The 24,701-nt window shown below is 36.3% G+C and overlaps 1 long non-coding RNA gene across 1 annotated transcript in view; it reads right to left on the minus strand.

The window, feature by feature from the left end:
• Positions 1 to 4,416: 4,416 nt before the first annotated feature.
• The window catches only part of LOC141279275 (uncharacterized), a 77,464-nt gene continuing 57,179 nt past the window's right edge, over positions 4,417 to 24,701 (minus strand). Inside the window, exon 3 of the long non-coding RNA XR_012333247.1 lies at positions 4,417 to 4,484. This is a non-coding gene — a long non-coding RNA (uncharacterized lncRNA). The remainder of the gene's footprint in view (positions 4,485 to 24,701) is intronic.

Below are 24,701 nucleotides of genomic sequence, written 5' to 3' on the forward strand. Positions count from 1 at the left end.
GATGTATTACATCAAGTGAGGGAAACATATTAATGAATCTAATTGTTCTCCACTCCAGGCAGTAATATTCAGAGGTTAACAAATCAAGCAAGATTTTCACAGAGACTGAAAAAAGTGGCTTTTAAAGTAGTCACAGGTATGATGTCGTGTGACATCTGAAGAACCCAGGGATCACTTTCAATTACTAGAAGACCTCCTCATATCTCATAATCCAATAGATTTTTAGTCCTCATTTCTGTCAAGAGACTCTGATGCTGTGCTTATAATTGTATGGCTTAAAATCTTTACTAAAGCCCATACGCATTTATTATAAACTTTATTAAGATTAACAAACACATTCCCAAATGATTTCTAATTTATTTGCCATTAATTAACAACAAGATTAACTCAAGGGCATATTAGAAAACAAAGAGTGTGTTAAGTTCCATAACCAGAGAGAATGAAAGATTCCTTGATTTCAAAAAGACCATTAAGTTGCAAAGTTCCAAGAGACTGATGGTCATTACATAATAAATTAAGATACTAAAAATAAAATAAAATTGTTGAATTTTTTGTTCTAATGTTTGTTTACAGCTACATGTAAAAGAATGAAATTAGAACACTCCCTAACACACACAAAACTAAACACAAAATGGGTTAAAGATCTAAGTGTAAGGCCAGATACTATAAAACTCCTAGAGGAAAACGTAGGCAGAACACTCTCTGACGTAAATCTCAGCAAGATCTTTTTTGATCCACCTCCTAGAGTAATGAAAATAAAAACAAATATAAATAAATGGGACCTAATTAAACTTAAAAGCTTTTGCACAGCAAAGGAAACCATAAACAAAATGAAAAGACAACCCTCAGAATGGGAGAAAATATTTGCAAATGAATCGACTGACAAGTGATTAATCTCTAAAGTATACAAACAGCTCATGCAGCTCAATATCAAAAAAACAAAAAACCCAATCAAAAACTGGGCAGAAGATCTAAATAGACATTTCTCCAAAGAAGACATACAGATGGCTAAGGGACACATGAAAAGATGCTCAACATCACTAAGTATTAGAGAAATGAGAAACAAAACTACAATGAGGTATCACTTCACACCGGTCAGAATGGCCATCATCAAAAAACTACAGACAATAATTTCTGGAGAGGGTGTGGAGAAAAGGGAACCCTCCATAGTATGGCGGTCCCTTAAAAAACTAAAAATATAGCTACCATATGATCCAGCAATCTCACTCCTGGGAATATATCTGGAGAAAACCATAATTCAAAAAGATACATGCACGCTGATGTTCATTGCAGCACTTTTTACTATAGCCAGGACATGGAAGCAACCTAAATGTCCATTGACAGAGGAATGGATAAAGAAGATGTGGTACATATATACCATGGAATATTACTCAGCCATAAAAAAGAACAAAATAATACCATTTGCAGAGATATGGATGGACCTAGAGATTGACATAAAGAGTGAAGTAAGTCAGACAGAAGAAGACAAATATCATATGATATAGCTAATATGTAGAATATAAAAACATGATGATACTAATGAACTTATTTACAAAACAGAAATAGAGTCACAGATGTAGAAAACAAACTTATGATTACCAGGGGGGAATGGCAAGGGGGAGGTATAAACTGGGAGACTGGTATTGAGACATACACACTACTATATGTAAAATAGATAATTAATAAGGACCTACTGTACAGAACAGGGAACTCTACTCAATACTCTGTAATGGCATATATGGGAAAAGAATCTAAAAAAGAGTGGATATATGTATATGTATAACTGATTCACTTTGCTGTACAGCAGAAACTAATATAACATTGTAAATCAACTATACTCCAATAAAAAATTAATAAAATAAAATAAAATTTATTTTAGATTAAAAAAATACTTCACTAATCCTCTTCATACAAATCTTTAAAATATCTGTCTGGTTAGATCTAACATATATTAAGTACTAATAAATAATTTATTAAGAGGTGAATGATTCTAATTCTTTAAAAGGAGAATTCAATTCCCCATTGTTAATTTTATTATGTGTGCAATAAAGGGCACAGGAGAAATATAAAGCTCATGGATACAAAGAGAGGCATGTGGAGGATAGGAAGCAGTTATGGGTAAGATACACAAATATTAGAAAAGTTAAATATTACATTTATTATGTCACAGATATTTCAGTATGTGATAGATAACTATTTTTAATTAATATTTTATATAGCTTTCAATTATTCAATAATTTATATTATTTCAAGTAAAATTTTAATTATCATTATATATACTATCATTAAACAAACCAAATCATTTTAAAGCTTTGTTTTGAAACATAAATAAAATAGTTTTCTCTGAAAACTATGGTCATTGAATTATTGCTCTTACTCATGGTCATTATTTATAGTTTCTTAACATTAATTAAATCCAAATCTTTTTTTTTTTTTTTTCGGTACGCGGGCCTCTCACTGTTGTGGCCTCTCCCGTTGCGGAGCACAGGCACCGGACACGCAGGCTCAGCGGCCATGGCTCACGGGCCCAGCTGCTCCGCGGCATGTGGGATCTTCCCGGACCGGGTCACGAACCCATGTGCCCTGCATCGGCAGGCGGACTCTCAAACACTGCGCCACCAGGGAAGCCCTGTAATAACTTTTAATGGAGTATAATCTGTAAAAATGCTGAATCACTATGTTATACACCTGAATCTAATGTAATATTGTAAATCTACTACATTTCATTTAAAAAAATAAAATAAAATAAAGAGGGGGCACAGTTCTTGAGGCGCTAGCCAACTGGGTTCCCCCTTTGCCTGGCAAAGGAAGAGAGCCACTCTTTCTCTTCCATATTTCTGTTTGGCATTGCTGCACAGAGAGCCAAGATTTTGGCAACAAATCTGGGGGCTCGTCCGGGATTGACTCATGGGCAGGCGGCCCCGTAGGGCCCTCGGTTTGATCTGTTGCTCAGGGATTTCTCTCCACGCCACCCTCCCCAACGAGAGCAGAGGGTTGGAAGATTTCTCTGAGGCCAGATCGCCAGGGTTCCCCTGCCACTGCGCCCTGCCCCGACCACACCTGACCCGCCGTCTCAGCTGCAGAACTCCATGGCTGCGGTGGAGATCAGGGGAGAGGTTGCCCTAGCAGCTGCCGAGGCTTTCTTTGCCTCGAGGACACTTTCCTTTTCCCTTCTCTGCATCAGGCCGGACATCTATTCTAAGACATTAACTCTTGGAGGATCAGAAAGAGGGAGTTTGGTACATCGCAACACACCTGCCAGCAATTTGGTAAGTCCCCGGGAGTGCACACCGTAGCCTTTTTGACTTTGTTCGTTTGGGGAACTTCGGTTCCAGTTTGGGGAGTTTTCCCTGTGAAGGGAAATTCCATTTGTAAGGTGCCGCTTTGGACAAAGGTCACAGGTCTAGTGGGACTGGGAAGTCACATTAGGGGCATTTTTGCCATTTGGTTTTTGATTTCTAGGCATCTCTTTACTGTTTTTTTTTTATTATTATTTTGAGTGTGGCTTCCAGCTGGCGAAGTTTGGGTTCGTTTGGTTACTTTGGTTTGAGCGTGTAGACATGTTACTAACTGCTCAAGCTAGAATGGGAAGCACTTCCTCTAAGGTTCCACCCCCACCTGGGAACCCCTTAGAAAAAATTTTGAATGACTGGTCAACCTATAGCTATGATCCAATGACAAAGAAAAATGGCCTAAAAATGGGTCTCTTAAAATTAGATCTTTATTGCCACAGGATGGGAAAATGGACTGAGGTTCCCTTATGTCCAGGACTTTCTCCTGTAATTTAAAGCCTAAGGAATCAGAAAAACTCTCCTGTCTCAGGGGGGAAAACAAGCCTCCTGACTTCTGCACATTCCCTTACTCCTTCAGATTGTTCTGATAAGCCTTAGTAGACCCTGGAACGTGGAATATCGAGGTTCTGGGCTTGGCCAAAGATATCCACCCAGTGATTATTAAGTAAAAAGGGTTATATAGTGTCTAAAAGTGTCTAAATATAAGGTACAAATTTCTTGAACCTAGGGAAGATCCTCAGAACATGTTTGTAAATAGATTACCAAAATAGGAGGCCACTGGTCTGACTAAACTAACCATAGCTGATATTCAGAGCCTGATAGGAATTTTGGAAGAGGCCTTCTCCCCTAAGCAAAAGGAGGAAAAGTAAAACTTTCCAACATGGGTGAATGGGTATGTCAGTCCTTCAATATCATTGAGGTAGCCACCCAATTCTTTGAAAAAGAAAACCAAACTGTCCTTGTTTTACAAATGTAGTCTTTACAGGACCAGAGGTGTGGCTCCCAAAATAACCCAAAACCCACCAATCTCTTTTACCACTCCCAAAACCTTCCCTATTTATCTTAAGAGGGTTGTAAATATTAAACAAAAGGGAAACAAAGTCATCCTAAGAGGAACTTGCCTGTACCATTGAGATGCAAATGTCCTATCTGGTCTTCTCAGGGACACTTATCTCTGCCATCTTTTTAAACCTGAAATTTAAAAAAGGGTAAAGTAATTTACAACTTTACTTGTCAAGGATAAATAGAAATCTTAGGTGTCTTTTCTGTAAACACTAGTAAAAAGGGTTTAACCATCTAGATAGGTGACCTTGATGTTTTCCATCTGCTAGAAGCCCAATTTGAGTCCAACCCCTTGTAACTGATGGCTTTTATGTTGTACCTGACTCTCGAAATTTTCAAATGGAAACTAGGAGGCCTCCATGTTTGTTTGTGTGTTTGTATGTGTCTCTACGTGTGTTGTAGGTGTATGGTATTGCCTAAAATGAATTCGTAAAAGAGCGCTACTTAATTGGCTTTAAAAAAATTAAGTGCTTATATAAATACTCAGAAACAGAAAATAATCTGGCCAGAATGAATTTCAGGTTCATGTCATCTGGAAAACACTCAGTACTAAACTAATATCCGGTATTGAAGGTGGCTTAAGCTTGTTGGTTTGATTAATATAGGTATGTTAGAGTCATCAATGTCAAGTATAATACTCCTGTTGTACCTAGGTTTACTAGAGGTCAAATAAGACCTTATTCTATATCTATTACATATTTGTCAACAAGAAAAGGAACTCAATGGGAAAAAACTTTTAAGGAAAGTAAGATATGTGTTTTTAGTAAAAGAAGGTGTGAAGTGTTTCCCTGGTGGTGCATCGGTTAAGAATCCACCTGCCAATGCAGGGGACACGGGTTCGAGCCCGGGTCCTGTAAGATCCCACATGCCGCAGAGCAATTAAGCCCGTGCTCCACAACTACTGAGCCTGCGCTCTAGAGCCCGCGAGCCACAATGACTGAAGCACACGTGCCTAGAGCCTGTGTTCCACAACAAGAGAAGCCACCACAATGAGAAGCCCGCGCACCTCAACAAAGAGTAGCCCCCACTCCCACAACTAGAGAAAGCCCGCACGTGGCAACGAAGACCCAACACAGTCAAAAATAAATTAATTAAATAAATTTTTTTAAAAAGCATTAAAAAAAAAAGGTGTGAAGAATGAAAAATACTGAAAAGAGTTATACATGATCAGGATTTTCTAAGATTGGATTAAATTTAGTTGGGTACATGGATTTCATTAGGAATGGGCTAGAACAAGACTGGATCTGGTTTCTCCCTCCAAAGTATTCTTGAAATGCTGCTTTTGACAACAGATTGTGTGAGTTTCTTTGCCTTTAAGTGATGTGTATTTGCTTTTGAGATCTCTTGCTACTTTGGTTTAAGAAATAAGTATTGTCTCACAGTGACTGATGATCTTATTTGACCAAGTGTTTTAAAACTTTTTGACAAACTTCCCAAATATCAAACCTTAAAGTTTTTTTTGATTTCCAGCTGGGATACTTTAGAGGGCACCCGAGGTATCTTAAAGAGAAATATTCAACTAGGATTATTTTGTATGTTAAGTTAAATGTAATCAGTTGTAATTCTGGTTACTGTAACCAAGTGTATCATTACACTGTACTCAGATGTTTAAAAAATAAATAAATAAAGACTCCATCAATAAAGGGGAATTGCCATACCTAGATGGGAAGTTATTTCCTCTAGAGAAGCAAAGAGAGAAGAAAAAAAGAGTACAAAGTTCCCTTAAGTATTCCTGGATAGGAGGACAACTTACCCTGAATATGGAGATAAGAATATAAGTCAGTTGTTAAAATGAATTCCATAACTAGGGTGATACAGAGATGGACAAAGGGTGGGGGGCAGGAATCTACCAACAAAGAAAAAACTGCACTAACTAAAAAGGGATATATAATGAGCTCAGTTATGCTTTTAAAAAAATTATATTGGGGGCTTCCCTGGTGGCACAGTGGTTGAGAGTCCGCCTGCCGATGCAGGGCACATGGGTTCGTGACCCGGTCCGGGAAGATCCCACATGCCGCGGAGCGGCTGGGCCCATGAGCCATGGCTGCTGAGCTTGCGTGTCTGGAGCCTGTGCTCCGCAACGGGAGAGGCCACAGCAGTGAGAGGCCTGCGTACCGCAAAAAAAAAAAAAAATTATATTGGTATATGTTTATGTATTATTTTTAGTTTTTTACCGTTTTTACTTTGTATTAAATAGTTTTATGATATCTTACCTAGAATCTTATTTCTTAAAACCCAATCAATTTGTGGTAATGAATAGCTAATACACAATGTATACATATGTGACAATGTTTATATGCATGTGTGTGCTTGTTTAAAAATACTTAATTTTATCTTATTAATTAATTATTTTAATTATTAGTACAGGGAATAAAATCAGGTTTCATCCCCAAATAGAGTCTATATGTTCAAATATGACATCTGGGTGTAAGAATCTCAATGATTTAGTTTTCTTCCTATTCTCAGACGCATTCCTTTGTTTAGTCATTCTACAGTGATTTACTGCATACTGGCCAAGCTCAATGCTAGGAATACAGAGGTGAAAACACATCTTTTAACCACATGTTAAACAGATATGAAAAGCCAAATGGATTATTATAATACATCTTAGGTTGGTCACAACAGAAATAACCAGAGGTTTTTAACTACTCAAGGAGTGAAAGGCTGTGTTTTCACTGAACCAAAGTGAAAGAGGGCCATGTCTCACAACATGGCCTTATACATCAATGTGACTTAAAACCTCCCTTGTTCCAAACAGACATTTTGAAACTCACAAGGACTATGTTGGTAAGCATTTAAGATGGAAGTTCTGGGCTTCCCTGGTGGCACAGTGGTTGAGAGTCCGCCTGCCGATGCAGGGGACACGGGTTCGTGCCCCGTCCGGGAGGATCCCACATGCCGCGGAGCGGCTGGGCCCGTGAGCCATGGCCGCTGAGCCTGCGCGTCCGGAGCCTGTGCTCCGCGGCGGGAGAGGCCACAACAGTGAGAGACCCACATACAGCAAAAAAAAAAAAAAAAAAAGATGGAAGTTCGGGAACAGATATGTATCTAATTGCTTCCATAAAATGAAATGTTTTTATTCTGCTTCTGCCACTGAGGAAAACAGGAGATATCCTTCAGCAATGGTCACCAGATGAAAAAGAATAAAAGAAGCTTTAAGCATTTATCCTGTGATTGGCAGCTGTCTTGCCCCCTTAGATGTCATAAAGTTCATATTTATTAGAGCAAAATGTGAAAAAGAAGTTCAGTCATTATATGTCCAGTTGAAAATTAAACTATAAATATTTGGAAACAAATCTTGCTTCTGGAGACAGACTTTTTCTTATTCTTTGGTATATTTTTTTCTATTTTCTTTTTTAAAAGAAAAAAAAATTGCCTTGACTGATTCAATAAGGAAAGAGGAAGATTGCAGTACTCCTTCATTCCTGGGCATATACCCTGAGAAAACCATAATTCAAAAAGAGTCATGTAACACAATGTTCATTGCAGCATTATTTACAATAGCCAGGACATGCGAGCAACCTAAGTGTCCATCGACAGATGAATGGATAAAGATGTGGCACATATATACAATGGGATATTACTCAGCCATAAAAATAAATGAAATTGAGTTATTTGTAGGGAGGTGGATGGACCTAAAGTCTGTCATACAGAGTGAAGTAAGTCAGAAAGAGAAAAACAAATACCATATGCTAACACATATACATGGAATCTAAAAAAAAAAAAAAAAAGAAAAAATGATTCTGATGAACCTAGGGGCAGGACAGGAATAAAGGCTCAGACATAGAGAATGGACTTGAAGACACGGGGAGGGGGAAGGGTAAGCTGGGATGAAGTGAGACATATATACACTACTAAATGTAAAATAGCTAGCTAGTGGAAAGCAGCTGCATCTCACAGGGAGATCAGCTCAGTGCTTTGTGACCACCTAGAGGGATAGGGAGGGTGAGAGGGAGGCTCAAGAGGGCGGGGATATGGGGATATATGTATACAAATAGCTGATTCACTTTGTTATACAGCATAAACTAACACAACATTGTAAAGCAATTATACTCCAATAAAGATGCTAAAAAAAAAAAGTTGTTCTCATTTATTCATTCCATCTCTATTGTATATGTGACGGGCACGAAGCTAGCTGCTGAGGACAGTAGTAAACAAAGACAAAATGTCCTTCCCTTAAACACTTGCTTACTTGCTTACTATCTCATGAGAAATATACTTCCATCAGTCAAGTAGTGAGCTAAATGAAATAAATATTTGCTTCTTTTGTTTGGGGACCATTTCTACTGACTCTTCCCACTTAGCAAAATAAGTAAAACCTGTTATGTTGTAAGGTTACTGACATGAATATTTAATCTTGTAATTGTACCTGCTTTTATTCGTTTTTTATACTTAAAATTGAAGAGTCCAGGAAATAGTTTAAAATATTATAAAATAGTATATGCTTCATCAGCCCTCAACAGCAAACATCCTCTTATGATCTATGTATGTAGTTAGCAACTGGCAGAAAAAATCATGGGTAGGCATTTTCATGGTAAAAAGGCAAAAGAACAAACTTGTCCTAAGGTCTTAGACCTAGAGGACTGCTCTGCACCTAGTTATCTGTTTCTGGGTCATATTCTAATGAATCCACCCTGAAAGGGCAGGGCCTATGTATATTTTCCTTATGCTTACTGTAAAGGCACTTGCTGTTTTTGTCCAAACCTTTCTTCTGGTAAAGAAAGGATCTTGAGGACCGACCACTTTCCCATTCAGTGAGGCTATAAAACTGGGACTCTGCCTCCTTCTGTATAGCATGAGGCAAATAATAAGTAAGGCTATTCAGACACCTTTCCCACTACATTCAGAGAAGTTCAGCTTTGGGTTTGATGGTTTTTGAAATGGTGGAATATCACTAGACCTAGTGGTCTGCAAAACTATACCGGTGCATGAATTTTGTTTTGGGTCCATGAGGGTAGAAAAATACAGAAACTGAGAATAAATTTGTTACATTATTTGTACGTTAATTTTCAGAGTAGTTTTATAGAGAGAGTAAAGATCTCTTTCTTTCTAAGATGGCAGTTATTAAGGAGCCAGGGGTGAAGGGTTGCATTGCCACTGTGTAAAGAATAGTTTACCTGACATTATATAAACTGACAGGAAAGCAGGGGAGAGAGAGAGAGAGAGAGAGAGAGAGAGAGAGAGAGAGAGAGAGAGACTGAATTTTATACTCTGAACCTCTGGACTTCTTCCAAATAATCTAAGGATCCTAGGAGCTTCTTCAGTCCAGCAATGCAACAAAGTTAATCCTGTTTCCTTTTCATGAGAAGAGAGTCCCATAGCCCCAGTTGGCTATTTCTATAGCAGAACTTTCTAGCTTTCAACTAACCGGGCTAAATCTACCTTCCAAGCCTCATATTCATCCACTTTAATCTTGTGGAATTAATTGCTGTCGTCTCCTAAATATGCCTTGCATTTTAAGTCTCTACATTATCCCCCCACACCCCATGATTTCTTTCTTTCTTTCTGTTTTTCCTGCATACTCTTTTTCTGCTGACACTTCTGTTTCCCACTATACTTTGGATCAACTTGTCTATAACCAATGTGATAAAAACTATAGCCCTGGCATGTAAAAATATTCTGGCATTGCTATTAAATGATAGGGCAGAGTCATCCTGGACTACATCCTATCCTTCATTCTGCACAGCCATCAATCACTAAGCTCTGTCAAGTTTAACTCCTAAACATTTCTTAAATGAGTCCATGCATCTTCTGCACGTTTACTACTTTCTCTTAGTCATACTTCTTATTTCTAGCGTGAGCTCTTATAAGCCATTACCTTGCCCCAAACTTCTCTCCTTGCTTTCCAGCTTGTAACCCGCAATCTTCCCTCTAAGTAGTGGCATTCCAAAGCCTTAAACTGGACAACTACAGCACACTACTGTTATGCCAACTGATTACCATTGTCCTTGGTGCAGCCAGATGGGGTTCTGAGGCAGGAGAGGGGTTGAGGCAAGAAAGATTGAGGCCTCTTCCATTTTTCAGGTGATGCATGAATTTTATTACTTTTAATATATGCCATGATGGAAACATTTGGAACAACTGCAAGAGCTAAAGTAGGTTTTCACAAATGGACATTACCTGGTGAGATCTGCATATAAAAATTCAAAGTTTTTAGTAAGACATATATGAGTCTTCTGTAATCTAGCCTATTTCTCCAGTCTCATTTCTCATCACTTCCTGACTTGGAATTTAATTTCTTGCTGCACAATAAGTTTTGTAATTCTCCATCCACCTTGTGTTGTCTCTTTACTCACTCTGTACCCTCCACATGTGGTACTCTTCCTCTTGCCCTTATTCAGTTCAGGATTGCCTCTTCAGAGAACTGCCTTTCTCTTCTGCCTTTCCAGCTAGACTGGATAGCCCTCCATTTTATTTCCATCTGACTCTTGGCATCTGTCTTATTTTGTTCTTCCACAGTGTTTTAAAATTGCCATTTGGGAGTCTGAGTCTTCTGATCTGTGTATACACAGTTCTTAGCTCAAACGCACCCATATATTTATTGAAAGTATGACTGATCAATATTTTTATATATTCATCATCTAGCATCCTGTGGCCAATAAATCTCAGAGATTCAATCTCAGAGAAATACAATACCATCTCATAGAAGTAAAGAAAAAGAATCTCAAGTACTCATTAGATTATACACAAACTACATATTTTTTTTCCCAGTTTTACCACATTTTGTCAACATGCATATTCTGTTAACTGGTTGCAGAGAACTAAGGCACATTATTTTCTTTGCTTCTTAAAATTTCTTATTCTATAGGCTTCTAGGGAGATTCAACTTTAATGCTTTAAACTTGCAAAATGATAAACAATCATTTAAGGGCAATAGTGCAGCAAATGTTTGCAGTATCTGCCTTTGCAGACCTGCACAGCTATAAACCATGTCTCTGAGAACTGCCCTCCTCTGAAAGCCATGTTATACTACTTGAATAGCTAATTTTGATTGGACCTGGGTTAGACATGAAACCTCTCATGAGCAAATCAATTTTACTCACTTAAGAATCTGGAATCCTGACTGAAAGATGCTTGCAACTCTGGACTTGCCCAAGAGGGTCTTAACATTCCCCTCAGCTTGACTAAACATTAGTGATGTTGCTTCCAGACTATATAGGCTACTGACCTCCCTTTCCTTAGAGCACTTACTTTAGAAAACTTGTAATTTAAAACTATTTCTCTGCCCCTTTGAAAGGTGCATAAGTCTTCTCCCAGCCTCCCGCCAGTTTTATAACCCAGGAACATTTTTCTCAAGGACCAGAGAGCCACCCACTTGAAAGGCAAACATCAAGGAGGACAGCACCCTTCTCTCCCAATTGCTTTGGAAGATGACGAGGCTAACTTCAGTGGGTGTCAGTTAGCAAACTTATGGGGCCTAATCGCAGAGAAAACATTTGCAAATTCAGGAATAACTCATCACGCTCAACGCATCCTACTGATCAACACCCCCACTAACACCCTCTAGTACCTTTTCTACCCAGTACTTAGTACTTAGCTCACCCCAGCACTTAAAACTATCCTTTGTTGCAGCAGAGTTGAGGTCAATCTCACTTCCTTTTACAGTAGTCTTGAATAAACTCCTCCTTGCTTGTTTAACTATTCCAGTACAATTTTTTTTTTATAGGCTTATGAGTGAATACTAGTTACTTTTGAAAACAGAACCTGTAAAACGATTGTTTGGTATGGGGAAGTGGAGAAAAACATTCTTCAGAAAAACAAATGAAACATGTAGAAAAACAGCTAAGTGAGATAAGTGGTAAGTTTCCATGAGTGAGAGAGAAAGAAAAAGAGAAACAGAAACAGAAACAGCAATTTCAATTACTGGTGGATTCCTGGTACCTGACCGCAGACACTGGGAAAAGCTTCCTGCAGTTAAAATCCATAGGATTTCCCTGTATTCCTGCTTCTTTGTAATAATTTTTAAATTGGTTTCTGTTACTTATAACTAAAATAATCTTGGCTTAAAAATGTAATTATTCAGCATGGAAATGTTAATTCTGAGTGTTGACTATGTGTTAACATTTTTTTGGCTAGCATGAAAAATCCAGGCAGGGAGTTATTGTGGGAATAGGGGTGGCATTTTGTCAAGGTTTTTCTCTAATATGTCTGCTTCATTATGAGGCAATATATATTTTGTAGAACACTCTGTCATCACCTCTAATTGTTACTTTTAAAATGTGATGATATGAAGCATAATGTGATTTTGCAGTCAGCAATCCTTCTATGGAATTATGTCGCTTTCTTTTCCAGGGAATGACACTGATTCAAAGCAAAGATAATTTTTTAAAAAGATGGAAAAAATCATAGATGGGGCAGAAACATTAGGAACCCAAGTAAAATCAAAGGGAGTGGCAAAATAGCACATTATTTTCTCTGCCAACTGGATATTACAAGCCTTATATATTTATAACCATGTAGGATAAGGATTTGTTAAAAGGGATGTAATTAAGAATATCACATGGAAGGTATATTAAAATTGCTAATAAATATTAAAATAAGATATAAAGATGAAAATTAACCTCTGAAGAAGTCCAAAAAAAAGCATATTGCATCTAATAAAAGTAATTATAAAGATAACCGCTAGACCCTATGTAAAACATGCACCATTAAAAGAAAAATGAAGGCAATTTACATAAACTGACCTGGAGAGATTTGAGGGGCATATTCTAAATTGAGACATGTAAACCAGCAAGTTATAGAAAAATATGCTTATTCTTATCCATTCATATAAAATAAAACACACATACACACATAAACACCCATCAGGATGGAATTATACACAAATATGTGTATAAGTATTTCTTACATAATATGTTTAAATTAATAAAAGAATACCACTTATATCATGATATCAATAAATGTGATCATCTAGTTAAAATGGACAATGTACTAAAACAACCTATATTTTTAAAAGGACTTAATATCAGGTAGAAAACTGAGTAGGCCAATATCCATAGAGAAAATTAAAAATGTAATACACTTATATTTTTCAAAAAGGAAAATTCTACCAGATCATCAAAGACATAGGACAGGATTCATCTTTGCTTAAACTATTCCAGAATATTGGGGGGCGGGGAGCGGGGGATAGAAGTTCACCAACCATTTCTACAAAAACAAAAATCACAAGTATCATACACCAAATTAAAATTAAAGAAACTAAACAAGTACTAATTTAGACACAAAAATTTCTAAATACAGTATTACCAAATTGAATCTAAGAGTATATTAAAATAATACTTTTAAAACATATTATTTGTATCATAAATATATAAGGGTGGCTCAGCTTTAAAAAGAGCTACATAATATTTCACTAATTTAAGAGATATTTAAGATATTAAAATGAAACTTTTTACCATATTGATAGATGTTATAGATAATAAATTGATAAAATTTTGATAATCATTCTTGATTAAAATAAAAACCTATTAGTCAAGTAGTTATAAAAATGTATTTGCCTTAAACTTGATTTTGTTAGGTGTAATTTTCAAAAAGGTAAAACTCATGACTCTCAGAAAAATATAAAATAAACACCCATCAATCTTTTATTTAACTCATTATTTAAAGAGAGAATAAATAAGATATTATGGCCAGTTTGGAGAGCATTATGGATTAGGTGTATATAAGCAATGCTAGGAAAAGATTTCTGGATTAGATACAAAACTGGTTTATGTCTAAAAGGGCCATAAATCTTTAGTTATCTGTTTAACCAGAGGAAAATTATTTGCATCTCTACAAAAGGGCCAAAAGTCTACAAGTTAACATGGAATCTGGGACCTTTAATAAATAGTAAACTGTGAGTTGATTTAATTACATTCCCCTAGATAATCATCAGGTGACTTTGGCCATACACAGTATTAGAAGGATTTGCTGCCCACCTTTATGCCTTATTTGAAAGTTTCAAATGATTTTCATGACAATATAGAGTATCTACTAGAAACTTCCAGAAACTATTATGCTTGATTGTGACACTCTGATAATATTTCAACTGATATCAGGGTCATTATTTTTCTGCCATGATTCACTATTATTCTGGAACTTTAGATTATAAACTCCATCACGGTTAGGTCAATGTTAGTTTTATTCATCTGTGTATACCTAATCTCTAGTACAACAGCAATCACATTGTTAGGACTCAATCTGTTTATATTAATAGACTGTGTGCTACATAAGGGAAGAGACCAGAGCTCTTTCACCTATCACTGAACACACAACATTAAGGATTCCTTAATTTATTAATTACTTCAATTATTATTTATATAGCACCCTTCTATACAAAGAGGCAATCTACAGATTCAGTGAAATCCCTATAAAATACCAATGGCAACTTTCATACAAGTAGAAAAAATAATTCTAAAATTAATATTGAGTCAAAAAAAGACCCCAAATAGCCAAACAATCTTAAGAAGGACAAAGCAGGAAACATCACATTTCCTGATTTCAACTATACTACAAGGCTACAGTAATCAAAACAGTTTGGCACTGGCACAAAAACAAACACATAGATCAATGGAAAAGAATATAGAATACAGAACTGAACCCATACTTATATGGCCAATTACTCTACGACAAAAGAGATAAGAATATAAAATGGGGAAAAGATAGTCTCTTCAATAAATGCTGTTGGAAAACTGGACAGATACATGTAAAAGAGAATCTGGAGCACTTTCTTATACCATGTACAAAATTAAACTAAAAATGGATTAAAGACTTAAATGTAAAACCAACCATAAAACTCCTGGAGGAAAACATAGGCAGTAAACTTTTTGCCATCAATATTAGCAATATATTTTTGGATCTGTCTCCTCAGGTAAGAGAAACAAAAGCAAAAATAAACAAATGGGACTATGTCAAACTAAAAAGCTTTTGCACAGCAAAGGAAACCTTCGACAAAACAAAATAACAGGCTACTGAATGGGAAATTATATTTACAAATGATATATCCAATAAAAGGTTAAAATCCAAAATATACAAAGAACTGAGACAACTCAATATCGAAAAGAACAAGAAATCCAATTAAAAAATGGGCAGAGGCCTGAACAGACATTTTTCCAAAGAAGACATAAAGATGGCCAACAGGCAAATGAAAAGATGCTCACTACTACTAATTATTAGGGAAATAAATGCAAATCAAAACCACAATGAGATATCACACCACACCTTTCAGAATGGCTATTATCAAAAAGATAACAAATAACAAGTGCTACTGAGGGTATGGAGAAAAAGAAACCCTTGTACACCATTGGTGGGAATGTAAGTTAGTTCAGCCACTATGGAAAATGGTATGGATGTGGCACAAAAAATTAAAATAATAGTAAATTAAAACAGTAATTTCACTTCTGGGTATCTATTTAAAGAAAATAAAAAAGCTAATTGGATGACATATATGCACACTTATGTTCATAGCAGTGTTACTTACAATGGCCAAGATATGGAAGCAACCTAAGTGTCCACCAATAGATGAATGGATAAAGAAGATGTGATATATAAATATACAATGGAATATTAGTAAGCCATAAAAAAGAATGGATTCTTGCCATTTGCAACAACATGGATAGATCTAGAGAATGTTATGCTAAGTGAAATATGTCAAACAGACAAAGACAAATACCACCAAGTGATTTCACTTATATGTGTAATCTAACAAAGAAAACCATCAAAAAACCAAACCAAACCAAAAGAAAACAGACTAATTGATACAGAGAACAAATTGGTGTTTGCCAGAGGGAACAGGGTAGGGAATGAACAGAATAGTTGAAGGAGATTAAGAGATACAAACTTCCAGTCATAAAATAAATAAGACATAGGGATGTAATGTACAGTATAGGGAATACAGTCAACTATAATGTAATAACTTTATATGGTGACAGATTAGTAGACTTACTGTGGTGATCACTTTGTAATGTATATAAATGTTGAGCTGTACAGCTGAAACTAATATAATATTGTATGTCAACTGTACTTCAACAAACAAAGAAAATTCTTATGCTAAGCCAGGGTTTCTGAAAATCAGCACTACTAACATTTCGGGCTAATTTTTTATAGAGGTCTATCATGTGCATTATTGAATGTTTAACATATCTCCAAATCTACTCAATAGATGACAGTAGCAGCTTTCCCCCAAAACCCAAGTCTTGAACTTCAAAAATGTCTCTAGACATTGGTAATATCCCATAGGGTGCAAAATTTCTCTTATTTGAGAATCACTGAACTAAGGGACTATTTGAACATCACGTACTTTACAAGTCCACGTCAGAGGTTTTGCACTTGATTTAGAATGTGGAGTGTGTCACATTAAATGTTCTCTTTTCAGTAGACACAAATTTTGAGAGTCCCATCTTAACATCCTCTTAGGCTGATTACTACATTTCTTCATCAGCAGCTACTTCCAGTGGTTTTTTAGAAGTCCAGGGATAGTTTAGTACCCTAAAGATTGTTGACATGGGTGAGTGCTTCACTGGCTTGAACCTTAATGCGGCTCAGCCAGCAACATGGGCCACCATAGATCTAACTTTGGCAGTAGAGCTGTCATGTAATACAAGGCTCAAGAATTGTTCAGTTTAGAAGGAACAGTATTTGTTTGAAGCTGAAATTTCAAAATGGCTCTGCAATGTGGGCCATCCCCAGGGAGAATAAGCTCTTTTGCACTCACATAGCACACCCTAACACTGAGGATCTACTCTTTTTTTTTAATTTTTTATTTTAAAAAAATTTTTATTGTAGTTGCTTTACAATGTTGTGTTAGTTTCTGCTGTACAGCAAAGTGAATCAGTTTTATGTATACATATATCCCCTCTTTTTTTGATTTCCTTCCAAATTAGGTCACCACAGAACACTGAGTAGAGTTCCCTGTGCTATATAGTAGGTTCTCATTAGTTATCTATTTTATACATAGTAGTATATATATGTCAGTCTCATTCTCCCACTTCATCCCACCATCCCCTTTCTCCCTGGTATCCATACGTCCGTTCTCTATGTCTGTGTGTCTATTTCTGCTTTGCAAATAAGTTCATCTGTATCACTTTTCTAGATTCCATATATGAGCAATATTATACGATACCTGTTTTTGTCTTTCTGACTTATTTTACTCTGTATGACAGTCTCTAGGTCCACGTCTCTGCAATTGCACAATTTTGTTCCTTTTTTATGGCTGAGTAATATCCCACTGTATATATGTATCACATCTTCTTTATCTATTCTTCTTTTGATGGACATTTGGGTTGCTTCTATGTCCTGGCTATTGTAAATAGTGCTGCAGTGAACATTGGGGTGCATGTATCTTTTTGAATTATGGTTTTCTCCAGGTATATGCCCAGGAGTGGGATTGTTGGGTCATATGGTAGAGGATCTACTCTTGTAGATACACTTATACATTGCCCAGTCATACATCAAAATTTAACTATGGTGTCAGAAAAACAAATTTGAGGATATTTGGAAGTAAATTCCCCCATACCTGTATCTGTATCATAAAATTTATTCTTTAGACTTGTTGCAATAGTATTTAGAAGGGAGCAAGTTGGGGAAGAGAGGACAAGAGAAATATGACTCTACTATATTGCAATAGTATTAATATATATCTCTACATCTCTCACTATCTAAGTATAATGCTGATATCTAAAACCCATATGTATTTAATTCTAAATTATTGAAAAATATGATATGTATGACACATATTGATTGTGGGGAGTTATTAATATTTATGTGCAAAGCTGAGCTCACAAACCCATGGCTCAGTAAAGAAATTACTTGTTAAAAGGTTTTTCTTGGTGAAACTAATATTGTATGTTAACATATTTAAAAGAATTCACATCTTAGTTGACATTTCTTTTTTTTTTTTTCTGCGGTACGCGGGCCTTTCACTGTTGTGGCCTCTCCCGTTGCGGAGCACAGGCTCCGGATGCACAGGCTCAGCAGCCATGGCTCACGGACCCAGCCACTCAGCGGCATGTGGGATCTTCCCAGACCGGGGCACGAACCCGTGTCCCCTGCATCGGCAGGCAGACTCTCAACCACTGCGCCACCAGGGAAGCCCAGCTGACATTTCTTGATAACAATTCTTTAAAAATTTTGTGGTAGTTTGTGTTTTAATGGAACCTGACTATTGTTGATCTGAATCTTCATCCATTGTTTTAATTCATAAACATATTAATAGATAATTGTTAGAAAATGGCAAAATCATAACTTATAAAAATATAAGATGAAAATGTGTCAAACATTTTAACTCAATACTGAATGTGGAAACCATTAAAAACTGTTCAAAGGAAAATTCGAAGATTCATACGTACATAGGAACCAAATTCTAAAATAAATTTGTGAAAAGATTCTTTAAAAGGTCTCTCCTCAGGGCAATAATCAATTGCATTTCACTGGACACAACTGCCATTTTATGAACAGGAATCATTTGCACTATTATCATTTTTCGATAACTTACAAAATTTCAAAATAGTTCAAAGACCATGAAAGATGTAGATTACTTGAATGGGTAATCTCAATATACCACCAATATTTTCTGCATTTTAAAGTTGTTCAAAATTCTTCCTGACATTTTCTAAGACTAAACATTATATTTATAATGTTATACTAATAATTTAATAATGATCTTGAATTTTTGCATTGATAATTTCTTAAATATAAGAAACAGAGTTCATTTAATCTCATTGCTCTCATGGAAATATAATACTCAATATTTTCATATAAATTTCAGCAAGTTATTTCATTACTTTGTTAAGGAAAGGCATACTGGAACATTATGACAGGCTGTTTGTCACTAGTAATTGTAAATGTAATACAAAATTTGAATGAAAATGAATTATTAAGAATGTATAAAATGCAAGTAGATTAACAGATAAAAAGAATCGATTCTTCACACTAGTGATAAGAGAGTAAAATTTAATACTTTTAAATAGGCTAACAGGGCTTCCCTGGTGGCGCAGTGGTTGAGAGTCCGCCTGCCGATGCAGGGGACACGGGCTCGTGCCCCGGTCCAGGAAGATCCCACATGCCATGGAGCGGCTGGGTCCATGAGCTATGGCCGCTTACTTAGCCTGCGTGTCCGGAGCCTGTGCTCCACAACGGGAGAGGCCACAACAGTGAGAGGCCTGCGTACCGCAAAAAAAAAAAAAAAAAAAAAAAAAAATAGGCTAACAAATTTTGTTTTCACATTAAAATTTCGAATATTTTAAATTTTATAACATATGTTATAATCAGTTTACATAAATTTTGGAAATTTTCTTAAAGTAATACAAAATAAATATAAGCAACTACGTGAAACTGAAATAATTGATGCCACATACCCATGAGGGTTTATGTGTTTCCTGAAGAGAACAAAAAACTGAGGCAAAATTAGTAAGAACTATTTAAGCTTAGATTTCTGTTCTTTTCAGGAAACACTCCAACATGTCTGAACATTAACAGGACTTAGAGAAAGTGGCTTTATGTCTCATAGTGAAGAATGCACTGATGTCAAATCCTCGGGTCAGACGTTAAAAATATTACAATAGCAAAACAAATTCAGAATTGAATTTAGCCCAAAATAAAATTTATCTCACTGCACTCCCTATCAAGATCACTGCTGTTGTACTGATTGTACAGTAATATATGCAATGAGGCCACCCCCTAGTGGTCAGATGCCGAAGCAACGTCTTAGCAGACTGTCTTACAGATGTAGACAAATGTGAAAAAAGGAATTTAAAGCTAACAAAATAGAAGCAATATACAGAGTGATACATTGTAAAACAGTACCAGAGCTTAAAAAAAAAGAGACAGATTCTCAGCTTTGCCACTGCTTCCATTCCCTAAGCCATTCCCACTGGCTGACTGCACAGACGTGACTCTTCTGTGTATGTGTGTGTGTGCGGTGCATAGTGTGTATCTCTCAGTGGTTACAGTGATTGTATACTTATACTTAATCTTTTGTTTCCTCAAATTTAGGTAGTACTCAATTCCTGGTGTGAAATCTTTGGATAAAAATAAACCAAAAAACTTTCTGTATTACGTGTTTTTTTGTACTTCACTTCATGCTAGAGCTATAGTTTAAATATTTTTCCTGCTCTAAATTTGTTGCAGTCTTATGAGGTTCTTTTCTCTCTCCTTGGCCTTAATACTACCATTAAGTATTACTTAATACTACCTTCTTCCAGCACAAACCCACTTTCTTAGATACCTTCTGCAGAGAAAAGGTAAACAGGCACAACTCTATCTGGGGTTTCCATACTGTTCTTAAATGTCAAAGAAAGACACAGTCCTGTGTATTGATTGTCTCCAGCTATGTGGTCTCTCCATGTTTTCCCTGGAAAGGCCCATAACTGCTTTTGATGTCTTTTTTTTTTTTTTTTTTTGCAGTACGCGGGCCTCTCACTGCTGTGGCCTCTCCCGTTGTGGAGCACAGGCTCTGGACGCGCAGGCTCAGCGGCCATGGCTCACGGGCCCAGCTGCTCCACGGCATGTGGGATCTTCCCGGACCGGGGCACGAACCCGTGTCCGCTGCATCGGCAGGTGGACTCTCAACCACTGCACCACCAGGGAAGCCCGGATGATGTCTTATTTTATTTGTGAGATATATTTCATATGTGAGATAGATACACAAATACTACATATGTAAATGTATGTGTATATGTGTGAATATATATATATCTGCTTTCTATCATTCAGAATTCCTCAGAATGGCAAATTGATAGTCTACATATTTCTCATGTTCTCAGTTTTATTTCCCTAATTCCAATTAGAACTTGAACCAATAACTAGAGCAAAACAAATGATATATAAATTTTCTGTCTAATCTGTCATGAAAAATTAATATACCATCAAAGTCAAAAGTTTGTTTTAATAATATAGTCTGCTTCTGTATCTTGATTAATAAATTAAACATAATTACCTTTATTCTGAAAATAATTTCCTTTAAATAATTATAAGACTATGTGATACACAGTATTTTAATGGAAAATAAATGAGATTATTTCCAAAGACCCTAGAAGAGCAGCAAACATATAATAAATGTTAATTACACATTATTTTTAAAATATACTTTTAGGTATGTTTTCTTTAATCACCTCTTCACACCATCTCAATTGTAATATTAGTCACCTGATAGGGGATTCTGACAGATGGGAAGTTGAATCAGAAAGAGTCTTTTTAAGGACTTAAAAAATTGTGATTAAAATATCCTGCTTTTGCACATTTTACAAAGACACTTGACCATGTTTAGGGAAATACTTAGGGATTGTATGAGTGAGAGCATTAGCTTTATTCCATTGATTATAAATACACTCCTATAAATCTGGTTTATAAGATAGAATAAAACTTGGTATATGTTTCATTATTTCATGCGACCTACTACACTATACAAGTTATGAAACCAGTTTTAGTTGCTGTGCTTTTAAAAATATTTGGATAAAGGTAGCAATGAAAGAAAATAAAATTAATAACATGAATAATGTATTTTATTATCTATTTTATAACAATTGATAGATAAGTTATATTCAACATATGCCTTCATGTATTTCAGATAAAATGAAAGGTCACTGAGTAAAGATAATTTTAACAAAATCTCACAATAATTATCCCACAAACTGGTTCTTTACAAACTGCCAACTGGGATGCTCAGTCAAAACAAGAAAAATTTCATCTGAGGTCATCCTGTAGCAAGGCTACTGAAACTAGATTTTTTTTCCATAAAAATTAAGTTAAGTAGTCTTGTCCCTGGGCACTTTACCAAGTCAATAAAATTAAGAGAACTGTATCACTAATTTTTAGTACTTTTCAATAAAAATTTGAATTATAAATAATGTTCCATAATATTTCTGTTTGATACTCGAAGCTTCAAGTTTTCAAATCTTCATGCAAACTACTGTTTGCCTCGTTCTCTTGTAAGTTGTCATTTTTTTAAGATTGTTTAAGTTAGTCAATTAATGTTACTCTGCACCCGTATAACTGAAACAGTCCAATCATCCTACCTCAGCATTCTAAAAATGGGATAATTGCATATTTTAGCATATTTCTTTTTAAAAACCAATGAACCTCGGTATGGAATAAAAAACTTTTATTTTACATTATGATATTTAAAAAGAAAGCAAAAGTTTCAGTATTTAATCTCTTTTTTTCCTCCAGTATGATTGTGTTATTTGATTAGAAAGTTCAGATTTTCTTAGATCTTGTGAAACATGCAGTTTTGAAAACCAATGCTTGGTGGTAAATGACACATTTCATCCTGAAAACGGGTATTTTTTTTTGTCTTAATTTTGATATTAACAAAAACGTCAATCACCAATCCAACATTTTGAAGTATTGGTTAGCGTTCAATTTTGTACACCCCTCCCCCATCCCAATTATGGCTCCTTTGATCCAAAGAATTCATCAGCTTTTATGGTAGTCTTCATTTATTTATAAAATAATGCTGATTCTTCAATGAGATATTTAGTCATGTCATCCACATAAAACAGGAATTGAGGGAAAATTATTTTATGATTAATTCTTTATAAATAACAAAAATGAAACCTAAAATGTAATGATTTTGAAAACCTTGAGATTTGACATCCTTATTAAAATTATTAATATGGTGCTTCACAATATCTGAAATTACTTCCAATTTTTTCTCAAGTGAATATTTAGGACCATCAGGAATGAAATCTTTCACAAAAGTTTCTCCAGGGAGGTTAGGCTTTAAATATTTTAAAATAATGAAAGAAATTATTTTTTTGTGTGTTTTTTCCCTAAAGCTTGATAATGTGATACTATTTGTTTTCATATATATTTTAGGGAATCATTGCATAGTTTACAAATTCTATTATTCTTTTTTTTTTTCCTGAAATAAACTTTGCATGATTTTTCTCAAATTTGGTCAGGTCAAGACCTTTATGTGGTGTCATGAGGTAGTAGTTGCTAGTGACTCTAAGAGTGAACTTGGACCTTATATTTGAAATGTGTGAATTTATATTTTTTATCTACTCTCTATGGTTGCATTTGCAAAGAAACAAAGGATTTTGATGGAGACTGGTAGGTAGTGGAATTCTTCTAGGCATACTTGTGTGGAAACCTGAGATATATACTTATTTATATAAAGTTGCATCTGCTGTCTAATCCTGAGCAACATTAAATAGTATCTGAGGATGTGAGGTCAGATAGAAATAATCTTACTTTTGGGACTTCCCTGGTGGTCCAGTGGTAAAGAATCCACCTTCCAATGCAGGGGACAAGGGTTGGATCCCTGGTTGGGGAACTAAGATCTCACATGCTGCAGGGCAACTAAGCCTCCACGCCGCAACTACAGAGCCCTCATGATTTAACTGGTGAGAAGCCTGCACAACACAACTGGAGAGAAGCCTGTGCACTGCAATGAAGATCCCGTGTGTTGAAACTAAGACCCGACACAGCCAAAAATAAATAAATAAATTAATTAATTAATTGGGGAAAAAAGAAACTTACTTTAATAAATCTCCCATTTCTAGCTGTCAGACCCAGAATAAATACACACCTATGCAATACTGAAAATGTTCAATAGAAGGTATAACATGTTTGGAGAGCAAAAACCAAATTTGGAAGGACCTTCAAGATGACAGAGGAGTAAGACATGGAGATCACCTTCCTCCCCACAGATACAACAAAAATACATCTACACGTGGAACAACTCCTACAGAACAACTACTGAACGCTGGCAGAAGACTTGAGATTTCCCAAAAGGCAAGAAACTCCCCATGTACCTTGGTAGGGCAAAAGGAAAAAAAGAAAAAACAAAGACAAAAGGATAGGGACGGGACCTGCACCTCTGGGAGGGAGCTGTGAAGAAGGAAAAGTTTCCACACACTAGGAAGCCCTTTCACTGGCAGAGACGAGGGGTGGGTTGGGGGGGAAGCTTCAGAGCCATGGAGGAGAGCGCAGCAACAGGGGTGCAGAGGGCAAAGCAGAGAGATTCCCGCACAGAGGATCCGTGCCGACCAGCACTCACCAGACTGAGAGGCTTGTCTGCTCACCCGCCAGGGCGGGCGGGGGCTGGAAGCTGAGGCTCCGGCTTCAGAGGTCAGATCCCAGGGAGAGGACTGGGGTTGGTGGCGTGAACACAGCCTGCAGGGGGTTAGTGCCCCACAGCTAGCCGGGAGGGAGTCCGGGGAAAAGTATGGAACTGCCTAAGAGTCAAGAGACCACTGTATCGGGGTGCATAAGGAGAAGAGATTCAGAGTACCACCTAAACGAGCTTCAGACATGGACAAGAGCTATGGCTATCAGCACGGATACCAGAGACAGGTATGAAATGCTAACGCTGCTGCTGCAACCACCAAGAAGCCTGTGTGCAAGCACAGGTCACTATCCACACCT

The sequence above is a fragment of the Tursiops truncatus genome, chromosome 8 (assembly GCF_011762595.2).
Source record: "Tursiops truncatus isolate mTurTru1 chromosome 8, mTurTru1.mat.Y, whole genome shotgun sequence".
Lineage (NCBI taxonomy): Eukaryota > Metazoa > Chordata > Mammalia > Artiodactyla > Delphinidae > Tursiops > Tursiops truncatus.